At 47.4% G+C, this 16,517-nt stretch overlaps 1 protein-coding gene across 4 annotated transcripts in view; it reads left to right on the top strand.

Annotated features, from left to right (window-relative positions):
- HORMAD2 (HORMA domain containing 2) overlaps positions 1–16,517 on the top strand; it is a 141,288-nt gene that overhangs the window by 109,096 nt on the left and 15,675 nt on the right. The gene's annotated exons all lie outside the window — the stretch shown is intronic.

The raw sequence follows: 16,517 nt of genomic DNA, 5'->3' as shown, positions 1-16,517 counted from the left end.
GAACTTGTCTTTTATTTTTTTAGCAATGCCGATTGCCCAAACTCAGCCGCAGGGTGTGGCACTGCGTAGTGGAAAGGGGGAGAAAAAGAGAAGCTCAGTGATCACTGGCCCCGCTGAGTGATTCACGGTGAGGTCTCCCACAGGATATGATGCCACCGGGCCTCGAACTTGGTTCCTCGAGGTCACCTTCGCTGGTGCTGGGTACCCACTGCTGCTCTCGCCGGTGTGCCAGGAATACCACCCACTTTCTGTGGTGGCAGCACACCACGGTCATGTAAAACTAGGGTAATACCATCATGACCGTTGCCCCAGATAAACGGAAACTGTCTCTCCCCTACAAAATGGAAAAAGGAGCTGCATTTTTTCCCCTTTACTGGTCTTGGGTGCAGTTATTCAAATCAGTGCTCTCAGTGAGGAGACGCTGTGCAGTTGCTGTTTCTTCTAAGCCCTGTCCCCACAACATACTTATTCTGATTTTAGACCCCTGCCATGACTGCTCCTCAGAAACCCCTGGGCTTTCAGGTGAGGGGAGGTACTGGAAAGAGCGGCTAGATTCCTGCTTGCCTCTTCAGAGAGTTAGTGGCCTGGGTTCCCAAACTGTGGTGCAAGAGATAGCCAAGTTGACCATGTTATGTGTGTTGCCCCTGAATTACTAAATCCAGAGCTTGTTTGTTGACGGGATTTTGTGCAGCTCCCTGGCAGAGCTCTCAACACAGGCCTGCAGGCAGGTCTGGCCGCCCACTTGACAGACCAGCGTGGTCACCCAGGGTGCCAGTTCTCGGGGAGGGGGGCAGCAGATGCCCCCACTGTGAATAGCTGCTCTCTCTGCATGGCATCTGGAACAGTGACAACTGGGGTGTGTGTGGGAGGGGGTATATACGGTCAAGTCACAGAGAACGTTGAGGCAGATGCGGAATCTTCCCTAGACTCATGAGCGGTGCGTCTTATGGTCTCAGCTCACTACATCAGTAGATCTTTTTGCCTTGGAATGAAACACACAATGCAACCTGTTCTGCTCAAGAACAGCAAAATTCCACCAATCACATGGGAACGCAGGAAGCCGCCTTCTGCAGAGTCAGACCATAGGTCCAACTTGCTCAGTATTGTCTACACAGGGGGCAGGATTTGCAGGACGTAAGGAAGAGCAGAAGCCTCGTGCTTTCCAGTTCTCACGTAGCTTCGCGCTTCACAGGAAATGGGTTTTTATCAGCGGCACCTTGGAGAGCAGATGAGTTTCTGAGCCAATATTTGCCGGGCTGTACCCTTGACCCAGGGTTCCAGCTTCCTCGGGCACATCAGACACCCACTTTCTGATAACTGGTGTTCTTCATGATTCATCAGGGGTTGGCCTGTGCCTTCCCCCCATGAGGTCTGGCCTCCTCATTCCGTCCATGCAGTGTCCTAGGGAACAGGCCATATTCTCACTCCCTGGTGTCGGAGACGGTGCTGGTTTCCAGTTCTTCTGAGTCTGTCTCTGGGGCGATTCTGCCGCCTTCCAAGATCTTCTGGTGCAGAACTGATGCAGAAAATCCTTCGTCACAGTGTGGAGTCCTTCAAGATTACCTCTTGGAGGATTCGGCTCTACATTCAGGGCCTGCTGTCTGATAGCTTCCTGAATGCTCAGAAGCCATCTACAGGGAAGTCATATGCGTTGAAATGGAAACACTTTGCTTCTTTTGTGTGAGGCAATATTATTTTCCCTCAGAGGATGCTACTATTCATCAGATTCCTATATATGCAGAACATCCTGCCGTGACCTCTTACTCATTTTTTTAAACATCCATTGGCTAAAATAGAGAAATAAGACATGTACAGCTTCCTCTAAATCCTTATTTTTTTGCCCTCATGTGTCTGCCAATAATACATTTCTGAAGAACTTAGGAGGATCTGTTTGATCATGGAAGTGTTCCCTCCTTTCATAAATGCTTCTCCTTCCCTATACTTCAAGTGATTCTGCCAAAGAAGAAGCCAAGCGAGATTTCACAAGAGCTCACAACAAGTTGGTCTCTTCCCATGCACTTAGCTCCTGTTTCATTTATGTATTTATCATTTGAAATATTCAGATACAAGATTGTGAGAAACGGGGTGCTTTTGAGTTCCTCGCCTGAAATGCTCATAGTAGGAAAATCCATCACAACAGTCCATCGACATGTTTGTTCTCACACATGTTTTTTCTTTAAACCCTAACCCCTGCTAACTGTGCAAAGAGGCACCTTTTTAACATGGTGATTCTCTTTACTGAGCAGGGGGAGAGCAACTGGCCCAATCCACCCCCAGCACAGCAGCCCTCCAGTGGCTGTTGCTCGTGTCAACCTTATGTTTCTTTTTGGATTGTGAGCCCTCTGGGGACAGGGAGCCCTCTTGTTTGTTTATTATCTCTCTGTGTGAACCACTTTGGAACCTTTTGTTGAAAAGCGGTATATAAATACTTATTGTTTGTTGTTGAATTCAGAAAAAACCTGGTCTGACATGAAATGGGTGAAGAGAGCTGGTCTTGTGGTAACAAGCATGACTGGTCCCCTGTTCTAAGCAGGTTCTGCCTTGGTTTGCATTTGGATGGGAGACTACATGTGAGTGCTGTAAGATATTTCCCTTAGGGGAGGGGGTCATAGAGTTCAGAGGAAGAGCATCTGCTTGCGTGCAGAAGGTCTCTGGTTCAATGGCAGCACAACAGGTTTGGCGGGGAGAGACTCCTGCCTGAAACCTGAGAGAGCCGCTGCCAGTCTGGGTAGACGACACTGAGCTAGATGGACCAAAGGTCTGACTCTGTAAAAGGCAGCCTCTTATGTTCCTAGGGGTGTTTCAGTTTTCCAAATGGATTGAACAAAGAAGGCATAGGTCTGGAGAATCCCCCACAGCAATCATTTTCATGATGGGAAAGAGCACTCGGGATGTGCATGAACCTGTTCAGAGGCCCTGTTATGGGGGTACAGGTTTGAACACTGGGGGGGTTCGAAGTTAGAAGCCGGGGGGACACTTTAAGGGGAGGGGAGGGTGCCCTTACCCCTCCCCCTGCTTCCCCGCCCCCCGCCAGCGCTCGTTTTTCATAAAAGCCTTGGGGGTGTCAGTGTACCTCCCTGCTGCCCCTTCCCCCTCTTCGGCTGGAAGTGGCCGGAAGTACCGGGTGCACGTTGCGCATGTGCACCCATCTGACATGCATGCGCACACATGACATGCATGAGTCAGTGGGGGGAAAGCAGGGGGAGGGGTAAGTGCACTCTCCCACGCTCTTAAAGTGGCACCCCCCACCCCCTCTGGCCACCCCCGCCCGGTTCCGTGCACATCCCTATAAACCACCACCTGCAAGTACCCTTTTATAAACTACCGTCTAGAAGTTCCTTCCATGGTGGGCGGCAGTATGTTGTAGGGAGGATGGTGTCCCAAGCAAGCCCGACTCAGCCATGAAGCTTACTGAATGATCTTGGGGCAATCCCCAGGGTGTCTCGGCCTTGGGTCCCCAGATGGTGTTGGACTACAACTCCCATCATCCCCAGCCACAATAGCCACAGGAGAGACCATGTATGGCGTCCCAAGCTTCGTGAAGGAAGGTTGAGATACAAATGAAATAAAAGGTGAGCTCTCACCATCGAAAAGAGCAGTGCTGATGGGAAAATCCCAGTCACCAAGGCACTCATGCTGTCATGGAGCGTGTGGCGAGAACTCGGGATGTCTTTGCCAATCACAGTTTCACACTGCCACCAGCCGACCATTTAACCAGGATTGTTAAGCATAGATCTGAACTTGGCTGGTTGATCCTGGTTAAATGTGGGGTGTTTGCAGCACTTAGGAACATAGGAAGCTGGCATATACTGAGTCAGACCATTGGTCTATCTAGCTCAGTATTGTCTTCACAGACTGGCAGTGGCTTCTCCAAGGTTGCAGGTAGGAATCTCTCTCCGCTCTATCTTGGAGATGCTGCCAGGGAGGGAACTTCTAACCTAGATGCTCTTCCTAGAGCAGCCCCATCCCCTCGGGGGAATATCTTGCAGTGCTCACGCATGTAGTCTCCCATCCAAATGCAAACCAGGGCAGATCCTACTTAGCAAAGGGGACCAGTCATGCTTGCTACCACCAGACCAGCTCTCCTCTCTGAGGATTGCCTGAGATTGACAAAAATGTCTGCATTCTCTGTGGACATGAGCACCACTTGGTGTACGCGACACATTTTCCGATCATGAGAACCTGCCCAAATAATGATCACCTGGAGGGATTTGCATGGAGGAGATGGTTTGGGGGAGAGGGTTAACCCTGCATCCCCAATGGGGGGGCTGCTGTACTGTTGCTTAAAGGGAACAAAAGCCACACTGCATCCAGTTGCCCCCCCCCCAGTGGTCTGTGAGGAAGAAGACATATTCCGTCTGGCACGTGCATGGGTGACCTAAAGAGAGCAGGCATTGGGAAAGCCCGGGCCTCCATGGGGCTTGAAAGCCGGTCTCTGTGGTTTCTTGCTTCCGTCTTCGCCCTGTCCGTGACGTACCTTGAAGCAGGATAAGAGAAGAAAGGGAGCCCCTTTTACACAGAACTGGTCTTTAAAAATAGCTGTATAGAAGACTGCGGTTTCTGCATCTGTCTTGGCTCTGGCCGCTATGTCACTGCTGCCGCCTCATGACTGGAAGGAGCAGCAAAGCAGCGGAAGGAAGGGAGGAACGGAAGGAGAGCGGCTGCAGGCTTCGTTGGAACTCGAGGGCTTCTGAGCACGAGGCCAGTTTCAATAATAATAATATCCGCTTTCCAGCAACCTCTTGACAGTCCAGATCCAAACTGCTTGAATCGGCATTCCCAAGGCCCTTGGGCATGGTTCAGAGGTAGTCAATGCAGCCATCTTGCTGAAGCTAAGCAGATCTGGGTTTGGTCAGTGCCGGGATGGAGACCTTCAAGGAGCCCTCTAAGAAAGGCCTGCTGGATCAGATCAATGGGTCCAATAGTCAAGCATCCTTCTCTCCACACTAGCCAGCCAGATACCCCAGTGGTATCGCCGCTGGGATGTGAAGGTCACAGTTGGGGTGTGAAGGCAATAGTCCACCCTGCTCCTGAGGAAGAGAAGATGCCTCAAGTGCCCGAAGAAAAGCGATCATTTCAAAAGGCCTTCGGATAAGAACATAGGGACAGCCTTGCTGGATCAGGCCCAAGGTCTACATCTGGGATACTGGGTCAGTCACCACATCTCAAAGGGGACGTTGTAGAACTGGAGAAGGTGCAGAAGAGGGCAACCAAGAAGATCAGGGGCCTGGAGCACCTTCTCTGTGAGGCAAGGCCACGGCATCTTGGGCTCTTTAGTTTAGAAAGAAGGCAACAATGGTAGAGCTAGATGGCAGCTGCCGTAAGCTGAGTCAGACCATAGGTCCATCTAGCTCAGTATTGTTTTCACAGACTGGCAGTGGCTCCTCCAAGGTCGCAGGCAGGAATGTCTCTCTAAGTCCTGTCTTGGAGATGCTGCCAGGGAGGGAACTTCTTGGAACCTTCTGCTCTTCGCATCCCCTGAGCGGAATCTCTTCCATTGCTCACATTTCTAGTCTCCCATCCAAATCAACCAGGGCAGACCCTGCTTAGCTAAGGGGACAAGTCATTCTTGCTACCACAAGACCAGCTCTCCTCTCCTATAAAATGGTCTATAAAATGATGCATGGTTTGGGAGCATCCTTGGAAAACCAGGCCGAGCCTTTACGGTTTCCAAACAATTTAAAAACCCTGGAAGGGCTGGGGCTGTTTATGTCACTGTTTCTTTAAGAATTGGAGTGACATGATTCAGTGAAACCAGAGACAGCTGGAGGACTTCCACACCTTGCCTAGGTTGATTAGTCTGCTTAGCATTTGGTAAAGCAAATATCACTCCCAGGCTGTCCAGTGAAAGAAAGGATTGGGCCTTTTTATATAATTCTACCACTAGATATTTTATGCTTCAGAGTTTTTTGGTATAATGGGTCATCAGTTTTTTATTTTGTTTGAAATCTTAAGTTTTATGTCTGAGCACATAGTGTTTTAGGGAGTATATATGGTTTTGAGTAGATGGTATTATACTTTTCATGCATAGGTGTTCAGAGATCTTATTATGTGTACATGTTATTGTTTCTAGGTATTCCTTGAAAAAAGAAAGTTATTGAAAAGCATAAAAATACATCTTGATTCTGCAGCTGCTCTTTTCTCTTTGTGGCCAGCTCAGCTGAGATGGGAGGAGAGCTGGCTTTGTAGTAGCGGGCATGAATTGTTCCCCTTGCTAAGCAGGGTCTGCCTTGGTTTGCACTTGAATGGGATACTACATGTAAGATATTCCCCTGAGGGGATGGAGCCGCTCTGGGAAGAGCATTCCAAGTTCCCTCCCTGGCATCTCCACTGAGAAAGGACTGAGAGAGACTCCTTCCTGCAGCCTTGGAGAAACCGCTGCCAGTCTGTGGAGACAATGCTTAGCTAGATGGATCAGTGGTCTGACTCAGTATATGGCAGCTTCCTGTGTTCCTATGGCATTGATCCTCTATATAGTTGTGCTCTATCGTGTCTCCCTTGAGTTGACTTTCCTCCCCTAAACTTAAAAGCCCCAGGTATTGAAGCCTTGCCTCCTAAGGAAGGTATGCCACACCCCGATCATCTTGGTTGCCCTCTTCTGCACCTTCTCCAGTTCTACAATGCCCTTTAGAGGAACAATGAAAACAAGGAGAGCTGGTCTTGTGGTAGCCAGCATGAATTGCTCCCTTTGCTAAGAAGGATCTGCCCTGGTTTGCATTTGAACGGGAGATTACATGGGAGTGCTATAAAATATCCCCCTTGGAGAATGAGGCCATAGCTCAATGGAAGAGCATCTATATGTTTGCATACAGAAAATGTTTCTTCCCTGGCAGCATCTGTGGGTATTGCTGGGAAAGACTCCTGTCTGCAACCTTGGAGAAGCTGCTGCCAGTCTGTGTAGTAGAGACAATACTGAGCTAGACGGACCAATGGTCTGACTCAGTAGAAGGCCGTTTCCTATTCACCTGTGTCCAAATGAATGCTGGGGAATTGCTCAAATTACAATGTTCATCAGTATTCGTAATAGGAAAATTAGACACTGTGTGATTTGAAAGCAATGCCCCCTGTTTTTTCATTGGAGGAGGAACAAGCTAAAGCATAAATATATAAACGTACATAAAATTCACATTTTAATGCCATCAGCTCTTGTATATTGACTTCTAAAATATGTTAACAGGTTTTTTTAAATCAGAAAGGCTCTAGAGGAGAAGGATGATTGTGTGGCTAGTCTATACTTAATATCTCATATATAGTGCAGAATTTCACAAGTTTGGGGAGCCTTATCAAGAGGAAGAAAGGCCTGGAGAAGGGCATAAGGGGAAGAGCATCTGTAGCCGTGGATTTCTGAAAGACTGATTAAGCACTTCTTGGAATCTGCCAGTGTCTGTCATGACTAGAGAACACAGGCCTGCGAGGGAATATGTCTCTTCGGAGTCTGTCTGTGGTGTTCCCCTGGCAATTGTGTGGAATGGAAAAAGGATTTCCGTTGCAATTACTGACTGGATAAATATATGTAAACTTTATACAGTTATCACAACGTAAGGATTTTCCATATTCATTTAGCACACGTACACTCTTATATTTGTGGGGTGTGGGAGCTGTGCTCAGCGGCACAGCCTCAGTTTTGCATGCAGATTCACTCCCTGGCAGCATCTCCAGCGGGGCAGGCTGGGAGAAGCGCCTGCCTGAAAGCTGGGAGAGCCACGGCCAGTCTGTCCAGAGCAGTCCAGAAACTGTCCAAAGTTGGAGCCTGGCATAGGGCCAGGGACTGGGAGAAAAAAGTTTGTCAAATCCCTGCAACGCACTGGGTGACTGTACCAAAGAATAAGTGCATGTACACCACTCTGAGGGGTCCTTGAAGGAAGAGCCGGGCACACATGTGCAAATAAATAAAACAAACCAGTATTATAGCTCAGCAGGCTTCTGCTACTGCAGCCAGCATTGCTGTTGATAGCATGGATGGGGTTAACCTGCTTCTGTATTCCAAATAGACCTTTTGGTTTGGACACCACTCACATCTGTGAGCCTTGAGGTTTATTTTTTTAAATACAGTTAAAGTGTTGTATACTAAATAGCTGTGCTGGTACCGAAGGCTACCGCCTGAAAGGAACTGTTGAATCTCTTGTTCTAGGCAACCAATATTGTCCCATGAATGTTCTTGCTCTTTTACCCAGAGAATTTTACAAGGTCACTCTGTGGTTAGTCAGAGTTCTGTTGCCACATAGAATACAGAGCACAGGTAATGTAGCATGTTTTTGCTGGGTATGATTTGAGCTCTGTCTGATCGGGATGTTCAGTTCTCATCTGTGTAGTTTGAGATAAATGGCAAACGAGAATTTCTACAAGATTTTGAGTTGCTGCAAGTTCTCGTTGGAGACAGAAGTCCTTAATGAAGTGCAAGGCGCTTTTATTTATTTTTCATTGAACAATGATGTGTGCTCACATGGATTTGGCACTTCTGTTTTCCAGAGAACAATTTTCAGTGGGGCAACTGACAAAGTTCATTGTTAATTATTAATTAATATCACCTTAACCAGCTGAAAATTAAACATTTGATCTGAGCCCTCAGTGGCCCATCTAGGAGTTCTCGGCACCTCCTAGAAAATCATTTCACACATTTTGTCTGCCATGCACCATGATGTTGAGATTTTACTATAACTAGGGTTAGTTTTGGAGGAGGAAGAGGAGGAAGTCGAACTAACACAGATCTCTGTAGCTCTGATTCTCTTTCCTGGTGTGGGGGGGGGGGCGTGATATTCCATCTCTCTCGTTATCCAGCTTCACCCCACTGCCAACTAAGGGAAACTCAGCTCAGCAGCAGATTAAGGGAAGGTATGTCTTTGGGCTCCTCAAGCTATGTTTCATCTTTATCTTTCCTTTGTCCCATCTTGACTCTCTTTCTCCTGTGTTAAGTTGAAACCCTCCCCCTATCTCCCTTTTGTGTTGCATGAAATCTGTGTGGGTGAAGAACATTTTATTCCTATTCTGAGCATGCATGTAACCAGGTTCTACTTGTGTGCAGACCTCTGTGTAGAATCTAAAAGGGAGGCTGCCATCCAAACATCTGAAGCAACAGATTGTAGATCTTTCTGTTTTTCTCCCTGTTCCATCTCTCTCCTTTGAACCATTACATGCTTTTACTGTATCTCTCCCATTCATCTCTGTTAAGCTTAGGAATCACCTTTTTAGTCACTGAAGAAGTTCTGTTCTAGACTCTCTTGTTCTTAACCTCTTAAATGCCTGTAGTTTAAGTCAATTGTGTGTCATTTATTTGATGCCTAGATCATTGCCTGCAATTTGTGTTAAGCTTGCTTTCATTTGGAAGGAGTGGAGGCAGCTAGCTTCATTTCCAGCGTGAGCCACAAGAAGGCATCTGAAACCCATCATGGATGATCTCTGCGGCTTGCCAATTTGTTGCCAAGCTAAATTCAAGGCACTATCTTTACATAGGCTCCATCTGTTCCAATTTACTAGGAGAAATGAAGGACTGATTACTGAGTGTTAAAAATCTGTTCAGGACAATAACAGTCCAAACCTGATGATTATATTCAGAATTTCTTGTAAAATACACACACACACAAACTACCCAAAATTAAACTTTTCACTCAGCATCTTCTGGTGTGGAGAGAATATTCTCTGTGTTTAACAGAATGAATAAAATAATCCTTGGAAACATAGTCTTCCATTCTAATTACTGTATTTTTGCACCACGAACCTGCATGTTTTACTGTTTTTTACCAAAAGAAAAGGAGGGTGTGGGAACTTGAAAGCATGTGGGATGTCAAGCCACACTCCACTGCTGCCTCCCCCTCTCCCCGCTTGGTATCCATGCTCCAGTTGCAGGACTGGGAGCAAGTGGGACTCCCTATCAGGCAAACTCTGTTGCCACTCCTGCCCTCTGCTTAGTCTCCAATACTAGGAGGTGCCTGGCTGGATACTAAATGAGAGGTGCTCCTGGGCACCTGGATTAGGCATTGAGTGCAGGTGCCCAGGCACGCCTCTCATTTAGTATCCAGCTAGGCACCTCTTAGTGTTGGAGACGAAGCATTCGGCAGGGGGAGCTTGCTCCAAGGATTCAGGGTACCCTCACCCTCCTTACAGCGAGCATGTAAATGGTACAGAAAAAGGAGGTACAGAAACATTGTTAAGAAGAGGTGGTGGCAAGGATGTGGGGAGCAGCTGGGTGTGGGGCTTCAAATTTATTTTTAACAAGAGCCGCTCAAAACTATGGGCTCTTGCCGTGGGCGGGTTCTTGGTGCAAAAATACAGTAATTAGACAGGACTAATTGGATTAGAAACTGGGATAAGAGGCCATTAAGTTCTTTTAGGGCATATGGATGAACTAAACTGCTTTTCAAATAATTGCAAAAGTGTCTTCCCATATAGGTGTGGGACAGAGAAAGAATTTATTATGTTGGAAGAGAAATAAATTTAAAAATCCATTTGCTATGCAGAGAGCTAACCAGGTTGATCTCTGGCCAGCATCTGTAACATTAATATGTCCACGAGGGGGTGTGGTTCATTGAACAAGGATTAAGGAAGTGATCTCTATTTAAAAAAACAGAACACCTTTGTTGCTTGCAAGTACAGACACCCATGCTGAGTAGTGAGCACCCAAGGTGGGCAGAGAGTGGCACCTAGCTATTCTGCTGGCATGGAGTAGGGGGGGTATCCCCACATGCATCTTTGCTTCCTATGATGTCCTGAAATATACAGGAGATGATTCCTAGCTGCAGCAAGCCTCACTGAAAAACTTCTGAGTGCTCTATTGTTTATGTATGTATTTTTGAAACAGGCAGAGAGCGCTCCCCTTGTAACTTCAGAATGCATTTGCTTTCCACTTTTGTAGCTGGTCTCTGCTTTACTTGTGGTTTCTACAGATTTTTTTATTTTCACATGCATAGCCTATGCTTCCTCCAAGAAGCCCAGAGTGGTGCACATGGTTACATTTATCTTCCCAACAGCCCTATAAGGAAGGTTATGTTGAGAGATCCCAGAGTCACTTTGGATTTGGATTTCCTCAGTTTAGTCTAGCATATTAACCACTATACCACACTGGCTCACAGTTCTTTTTGATGATGATGAATTAGGAATAGCATTCATTTTTTAAATAACCAGGCAGAGCCACTTGGGTGACTAGAATTCATCTGCCTTCCAAGCACAGCAACCTTTTGTAGGTCTGTGCTTTACTTGTGGACACTACATTTGTTTTCCCGTGTGTGTGTGTGCACACACACTTGTGTTTTGATCCTGCTATGTTAGATACCAGTCTACACACTCCTGTAGTCCTGTTAAGCACTATAAAGCAACTGACATTTTCTGTATTTCTCACTATCTCTGCTGATGAGCAATTGAGGGGTGTGTTTGTGTTCTAGTTTGTGTTAGATACAAACCTGCACTTAGCAATAACTGGCAAAGGGGCACCCACCTACTCCTGGCTCTGCCTCTGCTGCTTCCCACAATGGGCTCTGCTTTGTGCATAGCCCACCTCTCACTACTCCTGGATCCACCCATCACCTGCCCTCCCAATCCTAAGCGCCACCAGCCACCACTGCCTGGCCATCAGCAAGCTGTCTCTTTAAAAATCTTGCTGCTTATGTTGGCTCAACATGCACTCTTCTATGTTGGGTAAAAGGTTTACACTTTGTGTGCTTGCATGTAAATACAATAAGTTAACTGTTCTCAACAGGTGTTTAACTCTCAGTAATCAGATCAGTAATTCAAAAACGACATTGTGCCCAAGAGAAGCAGAAAATCTTTCTCGGATTCAAATTTACTGTTGTTCACATTTACCATGTATGGTAATTATTCAACCAAGCATATGTTTGAAGTTGAAATCTTACAAATTTAAAACTGTTCTTTTGCTTCCCCTTTGAAGCATATTCATAAATTCTATTACATATATTTAATTTCTCGAACCTTTCTATCTATTTAATCTATGCAAAATGACTTTGCCTGGTCAATCTCTCGCCTCTCCGGCTAGTAAATAATAATGATTATTACCAGTTTATACCTTGCCTTTCATTAAGAAAATCCCAAGATGGCTCACAATAAAGAACAGCAGCGGAGACAATCATATAAAAGCCTGGGTAAAAAGCCACGATTTGACATGCTTTCTAAAAACTGTGATGGAGACGGAGGAGCAAATAGCCACTGGGAGAGCATTCCAGAGCCTGGGGGCAGCAACAGAGAAGGCCCCGTCCCGAGTGCATGACAGCCGAGCCTCCTTCATTGTCGGCACCCGGAGCAGAGCCCCCTCAGATGACCTCATCAAGCAGGCAGCAACCCTTGGGAGCAGGCGGTCCCTTGGGTATCCTGGGCCCAAACCATATGCGTATTTGTCAGTCTTCCCTTAAGACCAGACTGCATATCTAGCAGAGGAGGGTATCTAGTGGTTGAATATAAGTACTGCATCTGATCTGTGTGATAAATGAAGCTGGCTGTAGAATCCTGACAGACAGATGAGCAGAAGACTGGGAAGCCTATGAGAATTAACTTAAAGCAAAAATGTGTAAGTGGTTTTAATTCTGGAGAAAACAGGCTGCTAATCTTGGAGACATGTATCCCAATATGTGCTTGGAGCCTCGAACTCACCAGCTCTGAAGGTCTCTTAAGTAGGGCCCTGCTGGATGAGGCCCAAGGAGGCCCATCTGGTCCAGCATCCTGTTTCCCACAGTGGCCCACCAGATGCCTCGGAGAAGCCCACAGGCAAGGGGGAGGCCTGCCCCCTCTCTCCTGCTGTTGCTCCCCTGCAACTGGGATTCAGAGGCATCTTGCCTCTGAACCTGGAGATGACCTATTGCCATCAGGATTAGCAGCCATCAATAGACCTGTCCTCCTCCATGAATTGGTCTAAACCTCTTTGAAGCCATCCAAGCTGCCACATCCTGTGGCAGACTATTCCATATGTATTTATTGTATTTTATTATCATATTTATATACCGCTGGCTATATAACTCTCTAGGTAGTGTACACAGTCTAAACGGCAATATAAAAAACAAACAAAACACTTTTACAGAATAAAAACAAAAACAATTCACAGAGTGAAGCAATTAAAATAATTTCACTGGCTAAAAACAATGAAACAACTTAAAATTTTAAGTAAAGGCCTGAGAAAACAGGTGTGTCCTATATCTTTATTTATATCTATGTAAACCGCTTTGGGAACTTTTGCTGAAAAGCAGTATATAAATGTTTGTCGTATTCGTATTTGTGATATGCTGTGTGAAACAGTCCTTCCTTTCGTTGGTCCTGAATTTCCTAGCCATCAGTTTCAGGGGATGACCCCTGGTTTTAGGGTGGTGGGAGAGGGAGACAGATGTCTTTCTCCACACCATGCATAACTTTATCAACCTCTATCATGTCTCCCCTTAGTCGCTTTCCCCCAAACTAAAAAATGCTCCCCTAAATGCCGCCGTCTTGCTGCTCCTTCCGCCTGGAACGTTGTCTCTGTCTTCCTTCCGCACCTCCTTCCAAATCTGCCTCTTCTGCTGGGAAGCCGCCTGCTCAGTCCCAGAGTGATTCTCCTTTGTAGAAATGAACTTGTAAGCATTTCAGGACAAGGACATCTCTTTTTTGCTCACGTTGTACCATGTAAGAACTATGGTGATGATGACGACCTCTGTAAACTTGAAATACCTTCAGTTAACAAACTAATATGCAGCCACAGGGCCTCATCCTGGCTGGGGTGTGGTGCATGGAAGCTGGCATTCCCTCCACTGTTTTCCTAAGTCGGTGTCCTTCACTTTAAGGCCCGGGGGCCAGAGGCAGCCCCCATCAAACCCAACTCTTGGATCTGTGAGAAGCTTCCGCCAAAGCTGCATACGCTGCACAGTTTATCTGGGCACCATGCAGAGACAATCATTCCCATTGTGCAGTGCTGTGCTTTGCCCATGCCCAGCACTCAGGCAGGGAGGTGTGCTACTTGAAGGGAAACGGAGCCCTCTCGAGCCCCTTCACCATTGTGGCAGGCAGGCAGGCAGGCATGCACAGAGTGCTCTGAAGGGTATCCCTTCCCAGCAGGGCTTTCCTCCTAGACCTCTAAACCGAAGGCTCCGTCTCTCTTCGAGGGTCCTCCCAGCACTGAGAAAAACACAGGACTGAGCGGAAGTCAGCACAGTGGGGAACAACCCACACACACACTGAAGATTTTTGGCCCTGCTTGAGAAATAGTGAAGATCATTGCCCCTAATCAGTCAGTAACAAGTACTAAAATCAGTCCTGAGGAGTGGTCTGGCTTCTATCCGCACTGATATTTTAACTCCCCTTGGAAAGGTCCGGCAGGTGCACTGTGTTAGCTGCCCGGGATGTTCAGACCGTAGTTCAAAGGAATGACAAGAACACGTCATTTTTCCGGGCTGTGGATTCCACAGCTGCTCAGCCTTTCATGCCACAAGTCACGAGGGACTCTCTTGAATGGGATGGATTCCAATGCGATAAGCTGTAGGGGCAGAGGGGATTCCTGTCTTGAGGCGCAGCCGTGAGTCAGCACACACGGCCAGGGTCCAGGAGACAGCAGTGGGAAGCAACACCCCATCATCCGGGGGCCCTTCCAGGTCACCAGAGATTCTCCCACAATGCAGTCATGTCCTGTCCCTTTCAAGCCACGAGGACTGCGCTCCATTGGAGTGGGAGATTTGAGGGCCAGGCACTTCTGAGAATGTAAACTCAAAAAGAAGAGCATCATGTGAGCATTGGCTGGCCCAAAGGAATGTGGGGGCGGCTTCTCCATGGGGGATGCTCTGCGAACCACAAGGCGGCCAAAGAAACAACGCTAGGCATGCTTTTGTTCTTTCCCCATTCTGGAGGGGAGAGCACAAAATCTTCTGTCAGCCAGTAGCAAGAGGCAGATCTGGTCACGCTCCTAAATAAACTGCTCCTCAGTTGCAAGAGGGAGACCTCGATAAATGGACCCACCACGCACAGAGCTCACAGATATAATAGCGCCTTCAGGTGGCACAGTGGGCTCCAGATCCACGTATGGCTAGAAAGGAGGATGCCTGTTCACCAGATAAGGCACAACCCTGCTGGAATGAGCTGGTTCTTGAGACCTGATCAGGGAGCGGCAGAAAAGCGTGACCCAGTGAAGCTGTGATTCCATCTCAGTCAGGAGGGAGAAAGACCTCCAGGTTGAAAGACCTGCTCTTGGAGGTATTCAAGATGTCCAAAAAGCAGCATTTCAGTAGTATGGGTGTGTTCTTGCTTTGTCACATGCTTCCTGATAATGGCAGTAGTGTTAATTCAGGGTGAACAGGCCTTGAAATAGATGCTCTTTTAAAAGCCAGGATACGGGGTGCTGTCAGAAGTGCAATAATACACCTGCCCATTTGACAGTCCCTAACACTCGGTGTTGGGCCAGTGAGGTAAGCGAGGAGCTGAAATGCCACTTTCCGCTCCAGGGATTTGCCCTTGAGAACCATGGCCGAGTTCTCAAAAATGGCCAGTGAGGTGAAAAGGCAGCGTCTCGCCTGCATCACAGGTAGGTGATTCACGTGATCAAATGATCACGGGCGTTGTAGTCCAACAGCATTGGGGCACTCAAGCTTGAGAACCCCTGAAATTCTGAACCGGATGGGCCAATGTTCTGACACGGTAGAAGGCAGCTTTGTATGTGTGTTCCTTACCGTGCTAGCTTTCTATGTGCAAGCCTTTTTTTCTCATGGCGGAGCAGCTTCGATCATGTGGCCACCGCCCCCATCTGAAGTGGTAGAGTCCAGATATAGGTTTCCAGCCTGCTCTCTGTTATATCTGGGTGGGCTATCTGCCTGGGCAAGATGGGGAGAAGATCATTGCCTTTCCTGACATCCCACACACGCCTTTGCCCAAAGAGGAGACCCACCAGCTGCCATCTAGATGTGCTTGCAGGAGTGACCTCTCAAAGGCTCTCTCCATGCAATGAATACCTTTTTTTTTTTTAGTTGACAGTTAACTTCTTTGAGCATAGATAGACTCTATTAAAACAGATTCTTCAGAAAGCAATGTTTGACTCCCTCTGTTGGCCAGCCATGTCATTTTCACACACGAGGCTAAAAAAGCAGGCAGTTCCTGTTCGACGCAGAACTCTAGCACGACAGAGTTGCAAGGGGCCCTGGAGGTCTTCTAGACTGACCCTTCCTGCTCAGTGCAGGAATCAGCTGCAACGTCCCTGGCCGATGGCTGCCCAGCCTCTGTTTGAAAACTACCCGGAGACGGAGAGCCCATCCCTGCATGAGGCTGAATGTTCCACTGTCCACCAATTCTTGCAGTTAGGGAGTTCTTCCTAGTGCCTCGCCTAAATCTGTTTCCTTGAAGAGACCACTCAAACTCTGTTTTGTTTTGCAACTTTTAAAACTCTGGGCTCTGAAGGCAAAATTCCTCGTTGACACTGTTGCATGTGAACAGCTCTATTTGAGTTGGCGTTGGGAGCCCTCCCTGTGAAACGTAAGCCTGGAGAATTTGGTGGGAAAGCTATTAAACGTGTCTTTGCATTGTTACCCTCTGTCGCATTCCAGGTGGCGTCTCATACTCCCCGCAGCCCG

This window comes from Hemicordylus capensis, chromosome 15 (assembly GCF_027244095.1).
Source record: "Hemicordylus capensis ecotype Gifberg chromosome 15, rHemCap1.1.pri, whole genome shotgun sequence".
Taxonomy (NCBI): domain Eukaryota; kingdom Metazoa; phylum Chordata; class Lepidosauria; order Squamata; family Cordylidae; genus Hemicordylus; species Hemicordylus capensis.
This window is presented reverse-complemented; position numbering and strand designations above follow the sequence as displayed.